The sequence below is a fragment of the Pinus tabuliformis genome, chromosome 1_1, assembly GCF_031772625.1.
Source record: "Pinus tabuliformis cultivar Carrire ecotype Pingquan chromosome 1_1, CPIR1, whole genome shotgun sequence".
Lineage (NCBI taxonomy): Eukaryota > Viridiplantae > Streptophyta > Pinopsida > Pinales > Pinaceae > Pinus > Pinus tabuliformis.
The window spans coordinates 118,451,596-118,474,544 of NC_142297.1; the positions used below are offsets into that span (position 1 = coordinate 118,451,596).

At 38.4% G+C, this 22,949-nt stretch overlaps 1 pseudogene; it reads right to left on the bottom strand.

Annotated features, from left to right (window-relative positions):
* Window positions 1-8,367: 8,367 nt before the first annotated feature.
* On the bottom strand, window positions 8,368-22,671 carry LOC149211929 (beta-hexosaminidase 2 pseudogene; annotated as a pseudogene).
* Window positions 22,672-22,949: the final 278 nt, after the last annotated feature.

The window sequence follows — 22,949 nt, forward strand, 5'->3', positions numbered from 1 at the left end:
CTCCATCCTTGTAGCCATTGTGGCAAGTCAAATCTTACATCAGAGAAATGCTGCAACCAACAATAGTCAGCCAGATTGAAGATAAATTATTAGTGGATTGATCCCTAGGAATGGTCATCCACAGCCAGAAGATTATACAATTTTTACAATTGGATTGACTCACACATATTGCAGCCAACAATCAAATGAAGATGGTACTCTCGTGCAGTTGAACAAAGGAGTACACCAATGAAATACTCCTCCACCTACGGTGGGGGGAGTTCAGAAATAATTAGAAGGAAATTGTCCCTCCTTTCAACTGACAAAGGGGGGAAAATGTCAATGAAATTGAGAAGTGGTTGTTAGACTAAAAGTCTCAACAACATCAGTGAAGCAGCTAGTGGGCATCTTCATCAGCCAATGGGCGATCATCATCAGCAAATATGCCATTGGGTGTTCATCAAATTGTGTCAGTGGACACTGAATGTTGTTTTCAAGCAAAGGATAGTTGGATTCTTTTGTGGCTTGGCACATGATGGAGTTATCAAGAAACATTCAGAGATGAATCAGTCATGCATTTGACTCATGGTCTCTTTAGATTTGAGTTTTTTTAGCATCCAACTTTGGCGGTTTTTTAGGCAAATGTTTTTTGAGGAACAACTTGAGAACTTGGAAGATGGTTCCTTTTTCATTTTGGATTTATCATTAAGGGGGGGAATGTTAGCCTCACTCTCTTAAAAATAAATAATAAATCCAATTATTAAATTAAATAAATAAAATCATGAGAATTCCTCAAACTAAGGAGTCTAGTTTGGATGAGAGATTCTCTCCAACTAGCTCTCCTAAATTAGTGTGTAAGTTGAGAAATTATCTCAACCAAGTGAGTCTAAGATAGACGCACTATCTTAAGACCACTTAACCATGTATTTAAATGTATTATTAAATTTTTTGAATAATGTGAATTACATGAGCATGAGAGACCACATGATGGCTCTATGCCTTTTCTGCCAGTTTAATTTTTGTGTGTTAATTTACTGTGCATATGCTTATATGGCTTTGTGATTTTTCTTCAGACAATATAAGGACCCATCCAAATAGGTTCAAATTTCCCTGCTCCAAGTTTATCAGCTTCCTGATTGTATAGTAAAACCAGATCTCTTTTTGAGAGGATGCGAGGCTTGAAATTTCTATCATATTGCACCTTGATTTGTTTCTTGTGTGCTTCGTTAGCCAATGTGGCTTCATGGCAGGTTTCATCCAGATGGATAAGTTCTAAAAAACACACTTCCTCTTCAGAAGTGTCGGGTAATAGGTCAATCACGAGTTTTAGAGATGAAATTTCACATTGTATCGGCAAGATTGCCTCCAAACCATACACCAATTGAAAGGGTGTGAATCAAGTTGAATTTCTCACTGAGGTTTGATATGCCCACAAGGCAGAGTGCAGGATTAAATGTCGGTTTCATTTATGAACCCCTATCATTCTTTGAAACATTCACTTCAGGACTTTGTTGATGGCCTCAACTTGTACATTCGCTTGTGATAATAAGTGGTAGAAATATCATGTGAAAGTCCTAACTTAGCAGTCAACTCAACCATCATGTGATTGCAACAATGCGATCCATGATCTATTACTATAGCCTATGGTACAACAAACTGGGCAACCACATGGTCAAAAAAGAAAAGAGAAGCCGTCTCGCCACTGTTGTTTAATGTTGGCATTTCCTCAGCCCATTTGGTAAAATAGTCAACGACGACTATAACGTACCCATGCCCCCTGGCCGAGGTGGGGTTACATGTCATGAAGTCAATGCCCCATTTGGTGAATGGTCCAAGAACGATGATAGTATGCAATGGTGCAGGTGGTAATCTAGCTTTACGATCATAGATCTAGCATGTGTGATAGCTTCTGATGATAATTATGCAATCTTTGAATATACTAGGCCAGAAGTAACTAGCACGAAGAATTCTCTATGCGGTAGCATAACTAGATAAGTGCCCACCACAAGAATCTGAATGGAAATCATTCAAAACTTTCTCGGCTTCCTCATGAGTGAGGGACCTTTGTAAAATTGTATTGATACGATGATGGTAAAGAGTGTCGCCAATGATCAGATAATCTTTGGCTTGGTATCGGATACGTCGTTGTTACGAGTGTGAGATATCTGGTTGAAAAGTTTGGTTCTGGAGATAATCAGTATATCTCCATACCACAAGTCAAATGATGAAATAAGGAATAGAGGTTCGTCAAAAATTGATGGTTCTGATGTTGAATCAATGATATTTGAGGGAAGGTCACAAAGAAGCTCAGTGAAGACTAAAGATTTCTTTGATTTGGATATGATGAATTCCAAATCAAACTCCTGCAATTGACATGAAAAAATATATGTCATAGGGTTGCAATCCAAAATGACAATGGTCTTTCAGAGTAGGATATAGTGGTGAAATCTCTATACAACTTTAACAACAACTAGAGCTAGTTTCTCGACATAAGAGTACTTACTTTCTATATCATTGAGATTGCAGCTCAAATAATATATTGTATGTTCAATCCCATCTTCCTCTTGTACTAAAACCATTCCAATGGTTGTATCTGTAGTGACAAGATACAAGAAGTAATAATTTTGATAATTCGGGGAGTACATTAATGGTGCTCTAATGAAGGTATCTTTAAGAGCATCAAAGGAAGCTAGCACAACCTGATCCCAATCAAAGGGTGTCCCCTTTTTCAAAAGACGAGTAAATCCTTTAGCCATTTCAGCATAACTGGGAATGAACCTCCTCAAAAAGTTAGCCTTCCCTTGGATTCTCTATAACTGAAGTACATTTGAAGGTGGAGGTAAGTGAAGAATTGGCTGAACCTTAAGAGGGTTGAGTCGAATTCCATCCTTAGACACACAAAACCAAGAAAATGACCAGAACCAACACAAAACACACATTTGTGTGGATTGAGTCGTATTTTGTAGTGTCAGAACTGTAAAAATATAGCTCTCAAATGCTGCAGGTGATCAGTTTGCTTTCATGAATGAGCAGGTAAATCGTCAAGGTAAGGTTGAACAATATGTTTGATGTCATGGAAGGCATAATTCATTGCCCTTTGAAATGTGGCCCCTACGTTCTTCAAACCAAATGGGAGTTTCCGATAAGAGAATGTGCCCCATGGACAAATAAAAGTAGTTTTAGATTGGTCCTATGGGTGGATATTGATTTGATTTTAGCCGGAAAATCCATCCATAAATGAGAATATTTCACATCCGACATATTCATCAATAATCTGGTTGATAAAGGGAGTGGGATAATTGTCTTTTGGACAAGCTTGATTTACATTGTTATAATTGATGCACACTCGTATTGTCCCTTGTTTCTTCATGACAAGAACAATATTGGAAACTCAGTCAGTAAGGGGAACAAGGTAAATGAAACCAACATTCAAACGTTTTTCAACTTCTGCCTTAATGGTAGCAGCCTTCTTTGGATGAACAGGTCGGAGGAGTTGTCGTACTGGTTTGAAATCAGGATACATTTTGATTTCATGTTCAACTATACTAGAGTCTATACCTGGCATCTCCTCATATGACCTTGAAAATATATTGCGAAATTCATGAAAGAGAGCACATAAATATCAAGTTCTGATGGAGAAAACGATTTACCAACATGAATGTTTTCTACAATGTTAGGTTTGGTCAAAATATTGATAGAAATAGTCTCTTCAATATTGGACAGGTTTTTCTCGGAATCTACTGCATCTATGAAAATGAAATTTGAAAGGAAATCATCAACTGAAGGGTGATTAAGTTTGTTTGAATAATCTTTGATGTGATCTGGAAGATGGGAAGGATGATGATAATCCTCCCATGGTTCTCCTTCCATCATCATTGATTGGACAATTCCTTCATCAATATAAAATATACGTGAAAAAGGATTGGAAGAAGTACCAAATTCTAATGAACGATCTACCCATACAATTGACAAAAATGGATTTGGGTTTGTCGTGCAAGCCAGAAAGATTGATTTCTATGCTAGCTCAATAGGGCTTAGTGGCATGATTTCATTACTACTATCAACTTCAAAACTATTGGTAATCCTCCTTAAGTTAGACAAAGTGGAAGATATCATGTTGCAAGTCTTAACTTTTGCCACTTCCGCCAAATTTGATGGTGGTGGTAGTGAAAAAGTACCCATTAGGGAAGAGTCTTTAAAGAGACCTACACCAATGTTTTGGAGAGATAACGGGGATCTGTGCACCAAAGGGATGCTTCCAGTAACCTGTGAACTAGAAAGAAGGTGAGTTGGTCGATAATTGTGATTCCACCTTTATGAGGAAACGCAATCATACAAAAGTATGTTGAAGCCATAGCAACCATGGCATAAACCCACAGTCTTCCTAGAAAAATGTTCTAGTCAATGGGTCCATCAACTACCTCAACTTCAACCATTACCATTTTTCCTCCTAGTTCAATTTCCAGATTACTCAATATTCCACAAGGAATATAGGTGCGACCATCAAAAGCTTTTAATTTTCTTGGAGAACGTGAAAAAGGTGGTGAACCAAGTGTTTTCTAGGAACTCATAGACATTATACAAGTAGATTCCCCCTCATCAATAATGGTTCGATGAACAAGTTTATTGAAAGAATTTACTTGAATCGGAAATGATAATTGTGCTGGTAACTGTGGCGTATAACCCGTATGGTTGAAAACCACAAGATTGGAATCAATTGGATTGATTCAAACAATTACTGACAACAAAGCCTACTTTTGGGAGGGACAGTTCTGAAGCACCTCGAGTGTAAACATAGTAGAAGGTGACTGAGCCAAATCTTCTACTATATTATAATTATGTGCAGCTCGAGCTTGAGGGTTAAATGTTGATTTGTGTACAACTCCCTTAGGCAGTTTTATTGTCAACTTTGGTGCAATAGGCGGTGGAATAGGATCATTCAAAGTTGTAGTCGAAGGGTTAGGTTGATCAGCCTAGTTATTCGACAACAACGGTTGATTTTCATAATATTTACTTCATGTTGACACCCAAACATCATCTTTCTGCTCAGATGTGGATAGCATAAGCACTTAGGAAGTGGAAGCTTGGTCTGTAGCAACCATATTTGTCTCTGGTTTTGGAAAAGGATCAGTCAATACCACATATGTATTAGAAGTCTTTAAAAGCTTTGAGACTTCAGAGTAGTGCAGACAATATCATGTAAAATGCTCATTGTTACAGATCAAACATGGGTAACGAGGTTTCCTAGCCGAAGAAGAGGAATTAGATTATTTCTCTTAAGGGGAGTTATTTTGTTTCTTCTTATTTTCCCACTTTTTCTTTCCTCCTGGTTGCTTTTCATTCTTGCCCTTTTCAGATGACATGACATTTATTTCAGAAGTAAGAGTGTTATCAGGTGCATTTGTAGTTTTATTGGTAATGGCAAGTGTTTAACCAGATGGTCTACTTGCTGTTTGTGTGCTTGAAGAACCAATCACACCATCACCGACATGAGAGTCCTCACTCGATGATGGAGGAGGAACAGTGAAAGTTGGTCGGGGTGCATTTGGGATCTTGTCATAGAGCATGCCAGACTATGTATAAATGAAGTTCAAATATTCGGCACGAGAAATTACATTCTCTTTTGTGACAACTCCACCTTTTGCCACATCCTAAGTGATAGATGGCAACAAGGATTTTATAAACCACACAGCCAGAAGATGATCAGCAACAAAATTTTTAACCATTCGATGATGATGACGCCACTCATGAATATGATCAGAGATATGAGTAGTAGTAGTCTATTTAAAGTTTGTTAATATTTTTGTTCCAATCTCATATCGTATGGGTAACTGGAAGTGGTTTAAAAACGTGGTAGCTAAGGCAGTGAAGTTATCGAAAGAAGCTCGTGGTAACTTGATGTACCACTTCGCAGCCAGACCAGTAAGAATTCTCTGGAAAAGATGGAGTCTAAAAGAAAAATCATTCAAGGAGTTTGATGAACACCATAAATGAAAAGTCATGAGATGGTTGGACAGGTCTTCTCCAGGATTTCCATTGAATTTCAGAATATTGGAAGGTAACTTATGAGGAATCACCGACCACCAAGGTGCGTAAAGAATTGGGTCATTGGTGAGCCAATTTAGATCTGGTAACTCAAGTGTTGCAATGAAAGGCAACTGTCTATTGAGGTCAGGTTGAGCTTATCCAAGGTAAGATTGAATTTCCTTGGCAACGTGCCTTTGAATACTAGCATAAGGCATCTACTACTAGTAACCTTGATATGGGTAAGTTTGTTGAGAAAGTCTGGTGTAAGGTTGTTGTTGTTGTGCACCAGGGTAAATTTGTTGTTGTCCAAACCCAACATAGTCTTGTTGACCAGGGCCTCGATAAACGTGTTGCTGACCAAACCCAACATAAGATTGTTTTCGAAGTCCATGTTGAGATTGGTATTGCTAGAATTGTTGTTGTTGATGTTGGGGCTGCCAAGGCTATTGAAGCAATTGTTGTTGTTGTTGGTACAACGATTGTTGATTTAACAGTTGTTTTTGCCCACCAATGTAAGGTTGACCAGGTTGTGAATACACTAAACTTGTGTAATTCTGAGTCATTCCAGTAAATGGTAAACTAGCCTAAAGTTGTTGGACTCTAGACACAAGTGGTTGTTGTAAAACTGCCTAAGAAGGCTGGATCTATATACCTGAAACTTGGGGGTTTGAGGTTAAAGGGCCAACTTGCACAGGTTGCAATACAACAATCTGGGTTTGTGCCCGTGGCATAGTTGTAACAACAGGTGTTGTAGGTATGGACGAGATAGATTGCATAGGTTGTGATGGATACACAAGCCTAGGTTGAATGGGCATGGTTGGCTGCCACTGACAGATAGTCATTCCAGGCTGACCTAAAGATGACGGCATACAAACATATGGTTGCCCCCCCAGAATATGGATGATAAGGAGAATATGCATATTGTTCTCCGTATGGGGGTAGTCCAGTGTTAAGCGGATACATAGGATGGTAACCAGATGAACCAACTTAATGTGAACTTGATGGGTCCAGCTGTTCGGTACCCGTAAATGAGGAACCAAATAAAATTCTAGTAGAGGACATTGGTGAAGACCAAGGGCTAGAAGCAACACCTGAGCAGGTTCCTGATAAATATTGGTAACCCAATGGGATGGACGGAATTCCATACAAGTGTGACACAGGTGTTGTAGAAACATCAAAGAGGTCGCGACAGAAGATTCTACCATAGCCGTAACATATGGTATGGTCTAGGATGTTGACTCTGCCATAGTCAAATGTCCAAATAAGTTTCCTAATGAATCAACATGTGTCTAAAAGTAATCAAGATGAAAAGGAGCAGTGAAATGAGGAGTATAAGGATACAGATAAAGTCCAGCTCCAAAATGGAATGGAGTTCTAGTTGATTCTACCTCAGGTTCCTCTTATATTGAAATCAAACCAAGTGGAAGAATTTCACCATCTAGTCCATAATAGATTTATGGTTTTTTATGAGGTAAAGAGGAGGTCTCGACAGTTGGATGTCTAAGGAACTACCGGTCAATCTTCTTCTAGTAAGGTAACAACTTCTTATTGTTCTACCTCAAGATCCAAATGTTCTAGTAAAAGAACAAGTTTAGGTTAGGCTTCGTGAATAACTTCTGGTTCAGAAGTAATTTCTTGTTGAAAAACTTCAGATTGAGAATCAACTTGTTGTTGAACAACATGAGTTACCATTTCACTAGATTCAGTTCTGGTTTCCTCAGGTAATTGTGGAGATTTTGTTAGCCTCACTCTCATAATAAAACAATTATAAATCCAAAATTATAATTAAATAAATCAAATCTTGATAATTAGGAGTTAGTTCCTCAAACTAGGGAGTTTAGTTAGGATGAGATATTCTCTCCAACTAGTTCTCCTAGATTAGTGTTTTGTTTAGAAAATATCTCAACCAAGTTTGTTCAGGATAGACACACTATCTTGAGACAACTTCCTCATGTATTCATATGTATCATAAACATTATTTTAATAATGAAATTCATGAGAATGAGAGACTACAGGAAAGTCTATCATGCTTTTTTTGCCATGTCTAGTTGTTCTATATTTCTAATATTTATTGTATGAGTGGTTTATTATTAGTTTCTTAAATCTCTTCATGTGGTATTAGAGAATCAATGGCTCTTAGGGTCTGACGGACTCCATGGTAGTCTTCCATGGAAACCTATTAATTATATTATGATCATGGCAATGGAATCAGAAGGGGAGACATTTTTTACATTCATATCTCATGCCATTTGTTGGAGAACTGGTAACATTCTGATATTTTATTTTCACTGGCACATTGACGGTATCTAAAATTCATGCCATCCATTAGTGAGCATGGAGACCTACCATCTATTTGAATCTCTATTGAGTGTGAAGAGACTCTGTGTCAATACGTCTCTTAACCATTCTGTATCTCCATTGGGTCAATCTGTCGATGACCTTTACATATCTCTTTTTACCATCATGATCCCTGTTCCTAGACCATAACATCTCAGCCATTGCAGATGCTCTTGGCTAGATTCGGCCATCCATACCTGTCTTGTCTAATTGTTCAGACCAGAGGGCCACCTCTCCTCCCAAGACCAGCTTTGATTCTTCCTCACTCAGTCCATAATTGATATCGTAGTCATAGATTCTTTGCCAGGTCTTGAAGGGCGCACACCACGAGCCACCATTACCACCATTGTAATTAAATGGGCTGGCTGAAGCGTCACTTATCTGCCCATCATATCAGCTATCATTTCGAACCCAACCTCCATGGCCACAGTCAAGATAATAAAAATCCGCCAATGAAATGATGACTCGATAGCCAATGGAAGTAATGTGCTTCGTGTTATTGGGGCCATTGTTCCACGTCTGGAGAATCGTGGTTTCCCTTGGTAGAATTTGGGGTCTCACCTTCACAGTGTCATCCAGCAAGATGTCCTCCCAATAAATTGCAGTCTTGTTGTGAGCAGTAATGTAGGGTGTTTCTGGGAAAACTAGTGTCTTGTAGAATGACTAGCCCTCTAGGTTTGGCAGCTACCCTAGAAACAACAGTTTAAAGCAATTCAATGATTTCTTCTATGTGTGATAGATAAGAGAAAGATAATGGAACCAACATGGAACTTCCACTTAATCGCTTTCTTGCTCTCTCTCCCCTTTGACAGATCTCGCAACTCCTCCCCGTACTTAACACACTTGGATAATACCTGCACAAGTACAGCAACAAAGAACCATCAAAGCATCATGATCTATTACAACATAAACATTACAGAATCAGATATATAATGAACAAATTATAGAATTCACAAATGCACAATCATATGGAAGAAAACTTGAAGAACTTTATTAATATAAGGGAGAATTACAACCCAGTTATCTGATCCAGCATCATCCTGCCAGCTTCAATCCCTCTTCACCTCATGAAATAGCAAGATCACACCAACAATACAATGCTCTTTCCTCAATTACAAACTATCAACACTTCCTTGCAATTCACAATATTCCAGCCTCTAGATCTCTTAGATGAGGGATCCATTTATAGATGTGTGCAAGGGTGTGAGGCATCCATGGGGTTTGATTAGTGTCATTCCACTTGTTAAAATTGGTTCCATTTGGAGATCTCTCAGATCCCTTATTCATCGTTAGGCGTTCAGAGAGGCAAGTGGCACAGGAGAAGTTTCTAGAAGATTCCATCAGCAACCACCTAGAAAACTGTCTCAAACATTTGTCCATCCTCACCCATCGCACCCTATAGAAGGCCTAATTAGTATGCATCACACCCTGGCAGTGTACCACTCAGTATGCATCGCACTTTGCTAGTGGAGCAATCAGTATGGTTTAATTTAGGTCATTTCTAGATGGTTTCTTAGATGGAACTTTTGGGGAATGATGTATTCAGATGACTATGTTATTTTAGGGTATGAAACAACTATTTTAGGGGTTTATGAGCCCTAGTTTATTGACATATAAGTTTGGGGTTGATGTGCCCAAATATGTCTATAGCAGTTGCCCCCTAAAGCATGAAGTCGTAAATATTGATGTCGGGTGAAATGCTTTATCATGAGGATCCGAAGTTTCGAACTCGAAGGTGACCTGCATAAATTACAACACAATACATCATCATGATATAATTTTCATGATATAGCTGAGGGAGGCATTCCCATGCTCAACTTTATAAATTCATTTCATGTACATAGATCAGATAGTTGTCTGCAGATACAAACTGGTGATTCTTCAGATATAGAGTCATCATCCATGGGTAGGATGACCATCTATGTAGAGCCTTTCTACCTTTGATGTTTTTATATCCCTGAATATATCGCATCCCGGATGGATGAAACTATATCCGAGGTCTTCAAACTCGTTCAATCTTCACCCGATGTACAAGTCAATCCATGTGAAGAGATGTTCTGAAGTTGAACATGGAAATACATCGCCTGATTACCAGCCAATGATGTAAGCTGTTAACAGACGTGAGAGGAATCAATAATAATGATATTGACCCTCAAGGTACTACAGTACAATTCACGTGGTGTGAATATATGATCCGATGTCGAACACCATGCAAAATCTTTCGGTCAAAGGCCATTGATGTCAACCTATCGCCGGAAGTGAGAAACTTTCCATTGATGTATGCAAGCTTCAAAGCACTGAAAGGGGTGTTTCTAAGTCAACTTCTTAAATAATGAGCTGATGTCGACAAGAAGTGACTCATCATAGTAGGGCCTTGATGTATCCCACATCTATGACACGAAACACAGCAAATGATTTGTGGAGGTGAAAATGAATTGATGACACAAGGTTCAGGAATAGCGGTCATGAAAAAATGAAGGTTGGAGGTATTGCAGTGGATGAGACATTAACTGGATGGTGGTTTCTCAACTGAATGACTTCTCTTGAACATGTCAGTGACATTGAGATGAATTGGTAGCGTTAACCCCAAAAGATGGATGGTATGAAAGACCAATGGTGAGATGACCAGTGAACGGAATAACCCAACCCAACTCAATAATGGAGATGAAGTGAAAGTGTCATGTTCAAGAGCGACTTGCTACCATAAATTCTTCAATTTTTTTCCCTTTTTCCCCAGTCATTGCTGACTAGTACCTCTTTATTTTTGTCAAGCTTGAGGAGGATAACATATTCTTGTTCTATAATTTTCCCTTCAGGCAAACCTGTCGCTATTTAATGTTTTAACGAGTCTAGCGACAATGAAACTCAGTCTCGTCTAGATGGACAAGTTTGTAACTATTGTTTTAATGAGTTTAATGACAAGGATAACTTAGTCATTTTCATGTTTAGAGAGTTTGAAAAGGGACGAAAAGAAAACTCCAAAAGTTCTTTTTCATGAAATAATCCCTTAGGTCCGAAAAAGGATAAAATAATACAAAAGGGCTGACTTTTCCAATCACTTTAATGAGCTGAAAAAGACAAGCACTCGACAATCTTTTCATGTTTAACGAGTCTGAAAAGAGTTTAAAGAGGACTCTATTTTGAGGAACGAGTGTTCTCTAGGGTAGCAACTGGTTTCGGTGATTTTGGAACTTCTCAAAACATGTTGATTTCTGTGAAGAGGCTGGCTAATTGTTATGAAACCAGCTCAAGAAAAGATAGAAAAGAAAGATCAATGCCTTAGAATTCAGCCTCTTCGAGGGGGAAACCTCCTTTACATTACATAAATGAACAATTCTTGGATGATACAAATGACAAAACCTCCTTTCTATATATAGGAGTCTAAGGAGTCACAATATAATCTAGCCGACCTAACAATAATAATATAAAGCCACAAAAATAACAATAGAGGGATTCTATGGGGCACAGAAATAACAATATGGGGGTAATAGGGGCACAACAATATAAATAAGGGGTATAACTACAATAGTAATGGGGTAATCACTAGTATTATAGGGACCCAACATGCCCCTCTCCTTCAAAAAAGTGTTGTCCTCAATGCTTGAGCAGTTCTGGATACTTCTGCATAAAATTCTCATCCTCCCATGTGGAATCTTCAGCGGATAAGTTCTTCCACTTGATAAGATACTCTGAAATTGATCGATTTCGTAGCTGTCGAGTTCTTGTTTCTGTGACTGCTTCCGGTTCCAATATAATTTTTCCTTCCTCGTCAAGTTCTGGCAATATTGTTTGAACTGGGAGCTTGTCGCCTATAACCTTCTTTAAACATGAAACATGGAAAACTGGGTGCAATCGAGAAGCTGCAGGAAGCTCCAATTTGTATGCCATAGTACCAATCTTTTCCAACACCTTGTACGGACCATAATACTTTGGTGATAATTTATTATCCTTCTTAGCTTGCTTTAGGGACATTTGCTTATATGGTTGTAGCCGTAGGAATACCCAATCACCTACATCAAAACTTCTTTCACTGCGATGTTGATCTGCCTGTTGTTTCATTCTATTTTGTGCCAACACGAGGTTATCCTTTAAGAGTTGGAGGACTTGTTGTTGATGTTCGATGTGATGTTCCACTGCCTGAACCTTAGAATTTTCTCTTAAATATGATGTGATTGATGGTGGTTGGTACCCATAAAGTGCCATAAATGGGGTCATTTTTGTTGCTGTATGGAAGGAAGTGTTATACCACCATTCAGCCAGAGGCAACCATTTGACCCATTGTGTCTGTTTATCAGATACAAAGCAACGAAGATATCCTTCCAAACATTTGTTTACTATCTCAGTTTTCCCATCAGATTGAGGATGATAAGATGAGCTATGAGCTAACTGAGTACCAAGACAAGAAAATAATTTTGTCCAAAAATTTCCAGTGAAAATGGGATCTCTGTCACTTACAATAATCTTTGGGTTTCCATGTAGCTTTTGAACTGTTTCCATAAATGCAGTAGAAACTGTACTGGCTTTAAATGGATGTGATAATGCACAAAAGTGTGCATACTTGGTAAGTCTGTCAACTACCACCATGATGACACTCTTTCCCTCAGACTTGGGTAAACCTGTGATAAAATCCATTGAAACCTCCTCCCAACGTTGGCTTGGAATGGATAAAGGTTGTAATAGAACCGGTGTCTTAATTGTTTCAACTTTATTTTGTTGGCAAACCAAACATTCCGCCACAAACTTTTGAATATCTGATTTAAGGCCATCCCAAAAAAATTCCTTCTTAACCCTGTGGTAAGTTTTTAAAAATCCTGAGTGCCCTCCTAAGGGAGAAGTGTGCAATTCCATAAGAATCTTTTGTTTTAGCTGGGAATTCTTACAGAGGTATAAGCGATCTTTGTACCATAACGAATCATTTTTCCAGCTAAATGTATCAGAAGTACTGGAATCTTGTTGTAGCTTTCGAATAAGTGCCCACACTTCTTCGTCATTCTTCCATTCCTCCTTTGCTTCGTTTATCCAATCTGGTTGGATAATAGAAATGGCACACAACAATGCTTCCATATCCTCATCCTTTCTTGAGAGTGCATCTGCCACCACATTTTGCTTCCCTTTTTTGTAGATGATTTCAAAGTCATAACCCAACATCTTTGTGACCCACTTTTGTTGCTCTTCAGAGGATAATCTTTGTTCTAAAAAGTATTTAAGGCTATCATGATCCGTTTTTACCTTGAAGTGTCTTCCCATTAGGTAGGGTCGCCATTTCTTAAGTGCATGGAGTATTGCCAACATTTCCTTCTCATAAATAGCTTTTCTTAAAAACTTTCCCTTGATTGGACGACTTTCAAAAGCAATGGGTCTTTCATCTTGCATTAGAACATCACCAATTCCATTTCCTGAAGCATCACATTCCACAATAAAGGTTTTTGTGAAGTCCGGTGTAGCTAAGACCGGTGCTTGGCACATTGCCTCTTTAAGATGTTTAAAGGCCTTTGTTGCTTCCGGAGTCCATGAAAATGAATCTTTCTTCAATAATGTTGTTAGAGGTGCTGCTATTCTCCCATAATTCTTAACAAACTTGCGATAATACCCTGTCAACCCAAGAAATCCTCGCAGATGCTTTATGGATGTGGGGATTTTCCATTCCTTAATGGCTTTAATTTTGCTAGGGTCTACCTTAACTCCTTCATGAGATACAATATGACCCAAATATTCCACCTCCTGGACTCCAAAGAAACATTTGGATCTTTTTGCATATAATTGTTTCTCCTCCAATAGTTGTAGCACCTTGTCAACATGTTCAACATGATCCTTCCAAGACTTGCTGTAGATTAGTATATCATCAAAAAATACTAACACAAATTTTCTAAGGAATGGTTTGAAAATTGAATTCATCAAACCTTGAAATGTTGAAGGTGCATTGGTAAGGCCAAAAGGCATGACCAAAAATTCATAATGACCCTCATGAGTTCTAAATGCCGTTTTCGGAATGTCTTCAATCTTCATTCTGATTTGATGATATCCCGAACGAAGATCCAACTTGGTGAAGTAAATTGATCCATGCAATTCATCCAGTAATTCATCAATGACAGGAATGGGGAACTTATCTTTAATAGTGAGCTTGTTGAGCTCCCTATAATCTGGACACATGCGCCATGATCCATCCTTCTTGTGCACCAATACTACTGGAGCTGAGAAAGAACTTTGACTCGGTTGAATTATACCAGCCTCTAGCATTTCTGCAACCATACGTTCAATTTCACTTTTTTGGACATATGGATATCTGTACGGCCTGATGTTTGGAGGAACACTTCCTGGAATCAGATGAATAGCATGATCATGATCACGCATAGGTGGGAGACCTTTGGGAGTCTCAAATACCTTGGAATGATTGTCCAGGACTTTTTGGAGATCTGGAGAAATAGATGATTCCAATGTGGAAACATCTAGCGAACATAATTGTGCAATTACACCTCTTTGCTCCTTTTTTAGAAGCTTTGTCATGCCATTAGAGCTGATTATCTTTCCTGGTTTCCCTGCAATACCCCTTAATTCAACTTCCTTTCCTTCCACAGAAAATTTCATGAAAAGTTCTTGAAAATTAAAAGCTATTGTACCCAAGGATTGTAGCCATTGGACTCCTAGTACAACATCAGCACCTCCCATTGGAATGGAAAGCATTGGGCTAGTCAATACATATTCTCCCATGGATAGCTTGATATTATGGCACTTTCCAGAACAATTTATTGTTCCTCCATTTGCAATCATCACTTGACACTCTGGTGCTGGATATAGGAAGCAATTCAATTCTTTTGCTACCTTACAATGAATAAAATTGTGGGTGCTTCCTGAATCAATCAACACTATTACCTTTTTCTTCTTGATTTGTCCTTCTATCTTGATGGTTTGAGGAGTGGTAATTCCTGCCAATGCATTACAAGATATGGTCGGATTTATTTGTTCTTCATCTAGGCTTTGTTCCTGGAATATATCCTCTTCTTTTGACCTTTCTTGCTCCTTTTCTTCTTCCTCTTCACAATCTATGTAGAATAATTTCTTCTCAGCACACTTATGACCTTTTGTGTATTTGCTATCACAATTGTAACAAAGCCCTTTTGCTCTTTTTTCTTCCAATTGTTGTGGTGTCAACCTTGTAGGTTGTGGAAGACTATGGGCAACAACACTTCCGTCTTTATAGTTGTGAATGGTATGCTTCCTAGTTGCCATAATTTTGCTTTCCATTTTTCTTGCTAACCTGAATGCCTTCTCTAATGAATCAGGTTCCCAAAGGCGCACATCATGTTGGATATTATCCTTTAAAGACCCTATGAACACATCAATCCTATGCTCCTCTGGAATATCTTTTACCCTTATGTTCAATTTTTGGAACTCCTCAATGTGCTCCATTATTGAACCCTTTTGTTTGAGACTTATCAATTGGCTAAAAAAAGTGTTGCTTTTTGTATCCTCATAATGTGCTATCAATTCTTCCGTAAAAATTGCCCAAGTGATAAATTGTTTACGAGAACAAAGCCATTGATACCATACAAACTGATTTGGTTCCAAATATAAAGTTGCCATACGTACCTTTTGTGTGTTTTGCACATTATTGAGATCGAAGAATTGCTCCATCTGTAATATCCATGTGGCGGGATCCTTGCCATCAAACTTCCTCATATCGATTTTTGGAATATGGTGGGTCTTCGATCCAACATTAGAGTCTATGGAATCATGATTAACATTTCTTTTGTTCACATCATGAGTTTCCTTTACAACCTTTTCACCATTAGTAAGTATTTCTTGTAGAAAATTTGTCAAATCTGTCTTCAAATCTGCCATGTCTGTCTTCAAATCTGTCCTCAAATATGTCTTCAGATCATCCATCTTAGCTTCCATGCCCTTTATCTTAGATTCCACGCCATTTATCTTAGATTCCACGCCATTTATCTTAGCATCTATTAGCTTTTGTGAGCGTGACATTTGTTGCACTTGTTCTTGTAATTTTGATATATCATGTAGCATTTCTTCCTCTTCTTCATGAGTCATGCTAGAGCTTTCAGGTTCCTTACTAGGTGTTTGCATTTTCTTTCCTCGGGGCATCAGTTACCGATAATAATGCTTTACTATGCCCTTTGAATTCCTTCAAACCAAGCTTATGCAAAAATTAAAAAAAAAAAAAAAAAAAAACTACACACCTTTTTTTACTTTGTAGAAGCCTGATATTGAATCTGATGTATCTCTGTAATTTCGAATCATCCAGTTCTAAAATTGTGATCTGTAGTAGCCTTGTATGTCCTCTTTCCAATGCCACTAGTTTGATCCAAATTGGATTCTCCAAGAAAGAGTTATGCACAATCTCCCGCAGTGACCTGATTATAGACTATTTCAGTAGAGCGAACTTGTATGAAGTGCCACGTGTCACTGTTTCAACCTTTGACTCTGAAAAATATATAAAAGAAAACTGCAATCCATCCTCTTTCTGTACCTTCTTATAAAATTTCAATCCGATGTTCAGAAAGAAAGTTATGATGATTTTCCCCAGGTCACCTGTTTTGAGTGTAATTCAGGAGTCTGCAAAAAGACCAACTTCCTCAGATCATATCTCTGAAAATATCGCGCAAAAAGCTCTGAAATTCGGACCCAAGGTTCAGCGCGATTTCTTCTCAAATGGGTTTTTTTTGCGACTTCTGAAACGTCACAGAAAAAAAGTTATAGCGAAAATGCCACGATGACCTGTTTGGAGCAGCGAAACCCTAGAATCCAAAGCTCTGATACCAAATGTTATGAAACCAGCTCAAGAAAAGATAGAAAAGAAATATCAACGCCTTAGAATTCAGCCTCTTCGAGGGGGCAACCTCCTTTACATTACATAAATGAACAATTCTTGGATGATACAAATGACAAAACCTCCTTTCTATATATAGGAGTCTAAGGAGTCACAATATAATCCAGCCGACCTAACAATAATAATATAAAGCCACAAAAATAACAATAGAGGGATTCTATGGGGCACAGAAATAACAATATGGGGGTAATAGGGGAACAACAATATAAATAAGGGGTATAACTACAATAGTAATGGGGTAATCACTAGTATTATAGGGACCCAACACTAATACGACCACTCATTGCAACTGTTCCTCAAAAAGGGTAAAACAACCAAGTGAAAGCGTATGATCAGCCAAAGGGATGGTGGTGATGGGCTGTACACAACCAAGGCTCAAAAGGCTGATAGAATGGAAATCACAAGGGTTAAAATTTGAAAATGGGTTCATTTTTAGACAAGCTTGAACCATGGGGAACTATGCTTGGATTCAGTTTCATATTTACACAAGCTTGAAATGAACAAACTATGCTTGAATTCAATTTCATTTTTACATAAGCTCCAAATGAAGAACTATGCTTGAAGTCAGTTTCATTTTTACACAAGCTTGAAATGACAAAACTATTCTTGAAGTTCGTTTCATTTTTACACAAGCTCAAAACGACAAAACTATGCTTGAAAATAAAATTGAAAATGGGTTCATTTTTAGACAAGCATGAACCATGGGAAACTATGCTTGGACTTGGTTTGCATGCCCCCAGCATGATGAAAAAAAGAGTCTCTTGTAACCAGATGGAAGTCATTGCGGTGAGGCAAGACAGTTATCCAACACCTCTTTGGCCTCGTCCATAATAGACAAAGGTGAATGGTCAACACCTCTTTGGCTTCGTCCAAAATAGACAAAGGTGAATGGTGCAATAGACCAATCATATAACCTACAGGGAAACTTATCTTTACCATTTGATGCATGCCCCCCAAGCTTCATTACATTCACCAGACTACTCATGGCTATCAGGTGGATGGATTGAAGGTTCAATTGATACCGTTGATGCAAATGGATACTTAGGGATGATGATTGACTTGGAGCTATGTTTGGACCGGGAAATGAAAGCTGGTCAATGGTGACAATTTTGCCTTCATGCGGGAAACACATCACTCAGAAGAGTGTTGAAACAATAGCTTCCATGTTATAAACATAGTCACGCCCAATAAGTAAATTGTAATCTAACAGCTTTGGGACTACCATCATGTTCAGATGAACGATTTTCCCTCCCAAAGTGATAGGTAACTTAGGAAGGATCCCTAATGGTCGACTGGTTCCTTTGTTAAAGCCTAACAGATTCTATGTAACAGGCATAAGCGGTGGCGAACCAAGTGCTTTCCAAGCAGTTGAGGAAAGGATACTCACTGATGCACCTTCATCTATAATAGTGCTAGACACGATCATTTTACAAACTTGTACTATGATCCGGAAAGGTACATAAGAAGGAAGGTGGGATCTTGCTAGTCAATTCCAATCAAAGGAAGTGACTAGACTACTTGGAGGGGGTACCGAAGAAATGGGAGGATTAACCCCTTGTGTTACAAGAACTGGAAGGTTTTCTTCTTGACTAGATGTAACAGGTGGATTGCCCCCAAGTTCGTTAGAATCCAAAGTAACAAAACGAACTTGAACAATATCATTTTCACTCTCTTCGGGAAGGGTACGATTCACTGAAGGTGAAATTGGGTCAACTGTTACCTCGACCTGTTGACTTTGGTCGGGTATAGACTCATAAGATTCACTTTTAGAGAGAGTGGTTTCGACCGATGGTTTATTTAAGTCAGTCGGTTTTTCAACTAGTGAAGGACTTAGGAAGAGTTTCTTGTAGCCATATGGAAGTCACTGCGATGAAAAAGGATAGTTATCCAACACTCTTTTGGCTTCATCTAAAATGGGACAAAGGTGAATGGAATGATGACCTTCACATAACCTAGATGGAATCTTGACCTTTCCCTTTCGTCCATGAACTTTACTATCAATGGTTGATGGTGTGTTACGAACATGATCTCCAAAGGTTGATGACACCAGATGGTGTGAACGGGAAGACCATTCTTTCAAGATCTGAGGAAAGTGAGGACAATCTCCATGAAAATGGTCTCCCGCACAAATTATGCATGGAAATTTGGGTTTGGGAAGTTTAATGGATGGATTTTCATCAGATGATGCATTCAAAGTAATGGTTGCTTGGTTGCCCCTGTGCTGAATTGAATTCTTCTTCTTCTCCTTCCCTTTCTTCTTCCTCTCAGCCACTTGGTTACTAGTATCACTACTTTCACCAAGCAAAGAGGAAGAAGGGGAGGGAGAAATAAACGAGAAAGAAGGCGAAGGGTCAACTTCAGGATCAAATGGCGGTTGATTTTGTTTTGTTGAAGGTGTACCCCCATTTTGAACCAAAGAGGTTGAAAACAGCCATACTGGCAGGCCAATGGTAAGTCCCAAAAGGGATAATGCAGCCATATAAGGAGCACCAATATTTCCCCAAGAAGGAAAAGGACTAGGATTCCCCCCAAAAGGGATTCCTTGATTGGTGGACTCCGGATTTGTCTCCATTTATCTCAACCTAAGATCAACTAAGGAACAGGGATGTTATTCCGAATTCAATTAATTTTAATGATGCTTGGACACAACTTGATTTTTCAGTTTTTAAGAGTTGAGAAAAAGCTAAAGATGACTTTAGTGTCCTTCGATTTTTAATGAGTCTGAAAGGACAAGTGCTCAGATGGAACTTTTCTTTTAAATAGTTGAAAAGGAACGAAAGCGACTACTCTGGAAAATCTAGACAGAGGGATTACCAAACCAATCGTAAAATTGCAATATACACCTTGGTGATAAATTAAAGGGAAATTACCAGGGACTTATGTACGACAGTCAATCTTCCCGAATGTTGTGTTTAGTGCATTGCAATCAATAAGGTGGCAGACTTGGCTTCCTATGGATAAAGGATTTAAGCCTATTATGGTCTCCCAATATATACACAACGGTATGAGGAGCACAAGTTTGTGCTAGCACTTGTCGTATCAAGGAGGAGGAATAATCACCCAACCCTCAATGAAAATGATAGCCACTAGTTATAATGACGCCAGAACATGTCTCTAGCCTAGAACTCTAGATATGTTGCATTAAGTTCCAAAGCGTTGTTAGGTTCATTGAAATTTATTTTAAAGTTGATCTTGTTTAGAGTTTGCCTTTCAATGGTTCACCACGTGATGATGATTTGAAATTCCTAAAATGCAATCTACAATGATAAAAAATATTTGTTTATTTTGAGCAATGAAAATCCTAGCTACTAGGGAAGGAAAATAACAGTGCAAAGATCAAAGAGCAAAGAGCACACACAAGTGCATTTTCCTAAATCATCTTTTCGCACACAAATCTACAATTTCTAAATGCAAATGCATGTATTTTTTTCATTCTCCTTACTGTGAAAAATGCCAAAAAGGAAAACTAAATGCAGCAAAGATCTGAAATACTTTACTCAAAGCGACATTTTTGACAATTTATTCTTCAAAAGAAAAAGGAAGACTCAACGACACTTTTCAATTTTGAAGAAAAAAAATTCTTTTGACACTTCAAATATAAACAAATGAAACAAAATACATGAAGAAAATTTCAATCTATTATTAAGGGAAGGAAGAATTCACGACACTTCTCTTTTCGACACAAAACAACAATTACGACACTTTTTGTACCAAAGTGACAAATCGATTTAAACAATTTTTTGACAAAGGATTGTAAATGACGAAAAAATACACAAAAACACTCACTAATCTGAATCTAATGGAGGTTGATCTATGTGATGCAAGTAGGCTTCAGTAAGGAGGCACTGTTCATTTGCAGCAAAACAACTAAACAAAACTGAAAACAAGGTCAAAAACCCTCAATTTCTAGAATGGAAAAAGAGTTCAGTCAGTCATCGCACCCGAGCTTCACAGAAATAAAGATGCATCACACTTACTACACTTGGGAGGTGCGATGCATACTGGGTTATAGTGGAAGACAATGTGATGGTCCAGGGAGTGCAACTGAAATGGGTTTTGGCTCAAATGTGCAGCTGTTTTCAATGAGTTAAGCTGAGTTTTGAGGAACATTAAAGAGCAAAGTATAGAGGAATGTCTTGAGAGGTTACTGAGCTACCAAAAGGGAATCTAGATGTGCTTGTAAGTCAAATTTTAATTCATAAACTAAACCAGAGATTGATTGAAGTAGCATTCATCCACTATGCAATTGCAGAGCAAAAGCAGTTCGAATGCTACCTGGCTGACTTCAGGCTCTGTCTATAGTTTACAAAATAAACAGTAACAACAAACAAACATATGTTCTCTCCCTAGTGGATTCGCCAATTTGTTTCTGGGAAAACTAGTGTCTTGTCGAATGACTAGCCCTCTAGGTTTGGTAGCTACCCTAGAAACAACAGTTTAAAGCAATTCAATGATTTCTTTTATGTGTGAGAGATAAGAGAAAGATAATGGAACCAACTTGGAACTTCTGCTTAATCCCTTGCTTTCTCTCTTTCCCAGTTTTCTGATCTAGCATCATCCTCCCAGCTTCAATCGCTCTTCACCTCATGAAATAGCAAGATCACACAAACAATACAATGCTCTTTCCTCAATTACAAACTATTAGCACTTCCTTGCAATTCACAATATTCCAGCCTCTAGATCTCTTAGATGAAGGATCCATTTATAGATGTGTGCAAAGGTGTGAGTCATCAATGGGGTTTGATTAGTGTCATTCCACTTGTTACAATTGGTTCCATTTGGAGATCTCTCATATCCCTTATTCATCCTTGGGTGAATTTAGAGAGGCAAGTAGCACAGGAGAAGTTTCTAGAAGATTGCATGAGAAACCACCTAACAAACTGTCTTAGAAATTTGTCCATCCTCACCCATCACACCCTATAGAAGGCCTAATCAGCATGCATTTCACCCTAGCAATGTACCACTCAGTATGCATCGCACTTTGCCAGTGGAGCAGTCAGTATGGTTTAGTTTAGGCCATTTCTGGATGGTTTCTCAGATGGAACTTTTGGGTTATGATGTATTCAAATGACTATGTTCTTTTAGGGTATGAAACAACTCTTTTAGGGATTGATGAGTCCTAGTTTATCGCCATATAAGTTTTGGATTGATGTGCCCAAATATGTCTATAACAAGGGGTGCGTTATCGAGATGAATTTTTCGAGTAGTTGATCTAAGCTTCCTCCGTTGGCCACAAATTTCTAAATGTCAGAATCTTTTTTCTAGCAGCCAGGATCAACCTCGTCACTACCTCCATGATAGAAATTCTCACGGAACAAAGAGGCGACATCATCGATAACATTATACATGACGTTATACATTTTTGGGTTGAGAGGGTTCAGTTGTCCAGCTCCAGGCTCCGATACCCTCCTCCCTTGCATACGATTTTCAATTTCTGCTTCTAAATACGTTCCACCTTTCATATCGTCAGTAATGTTAGCCATGTGAGACCATTCAACTGAGAACATTCAACATTCTACTGAAAATCTATTGGAAGGATTGCAGGGATAGATTTGAGAGAAATTATGTTTTTAGCGCAATATGATAGAGAATCGAACCATAGAAAGCTCAAGGTTGGAGCACTGGAAACAAATTCTACTATCATTTATATTTACAGTCATACTAGACTAGGATTCGGCAAGTGATCTGTGTATGATTGCCCTAGCCTCGAGCTTAACTATACACTTCCTCAAAAGAGCGGTAGAGGTAATTTATGGTTGAA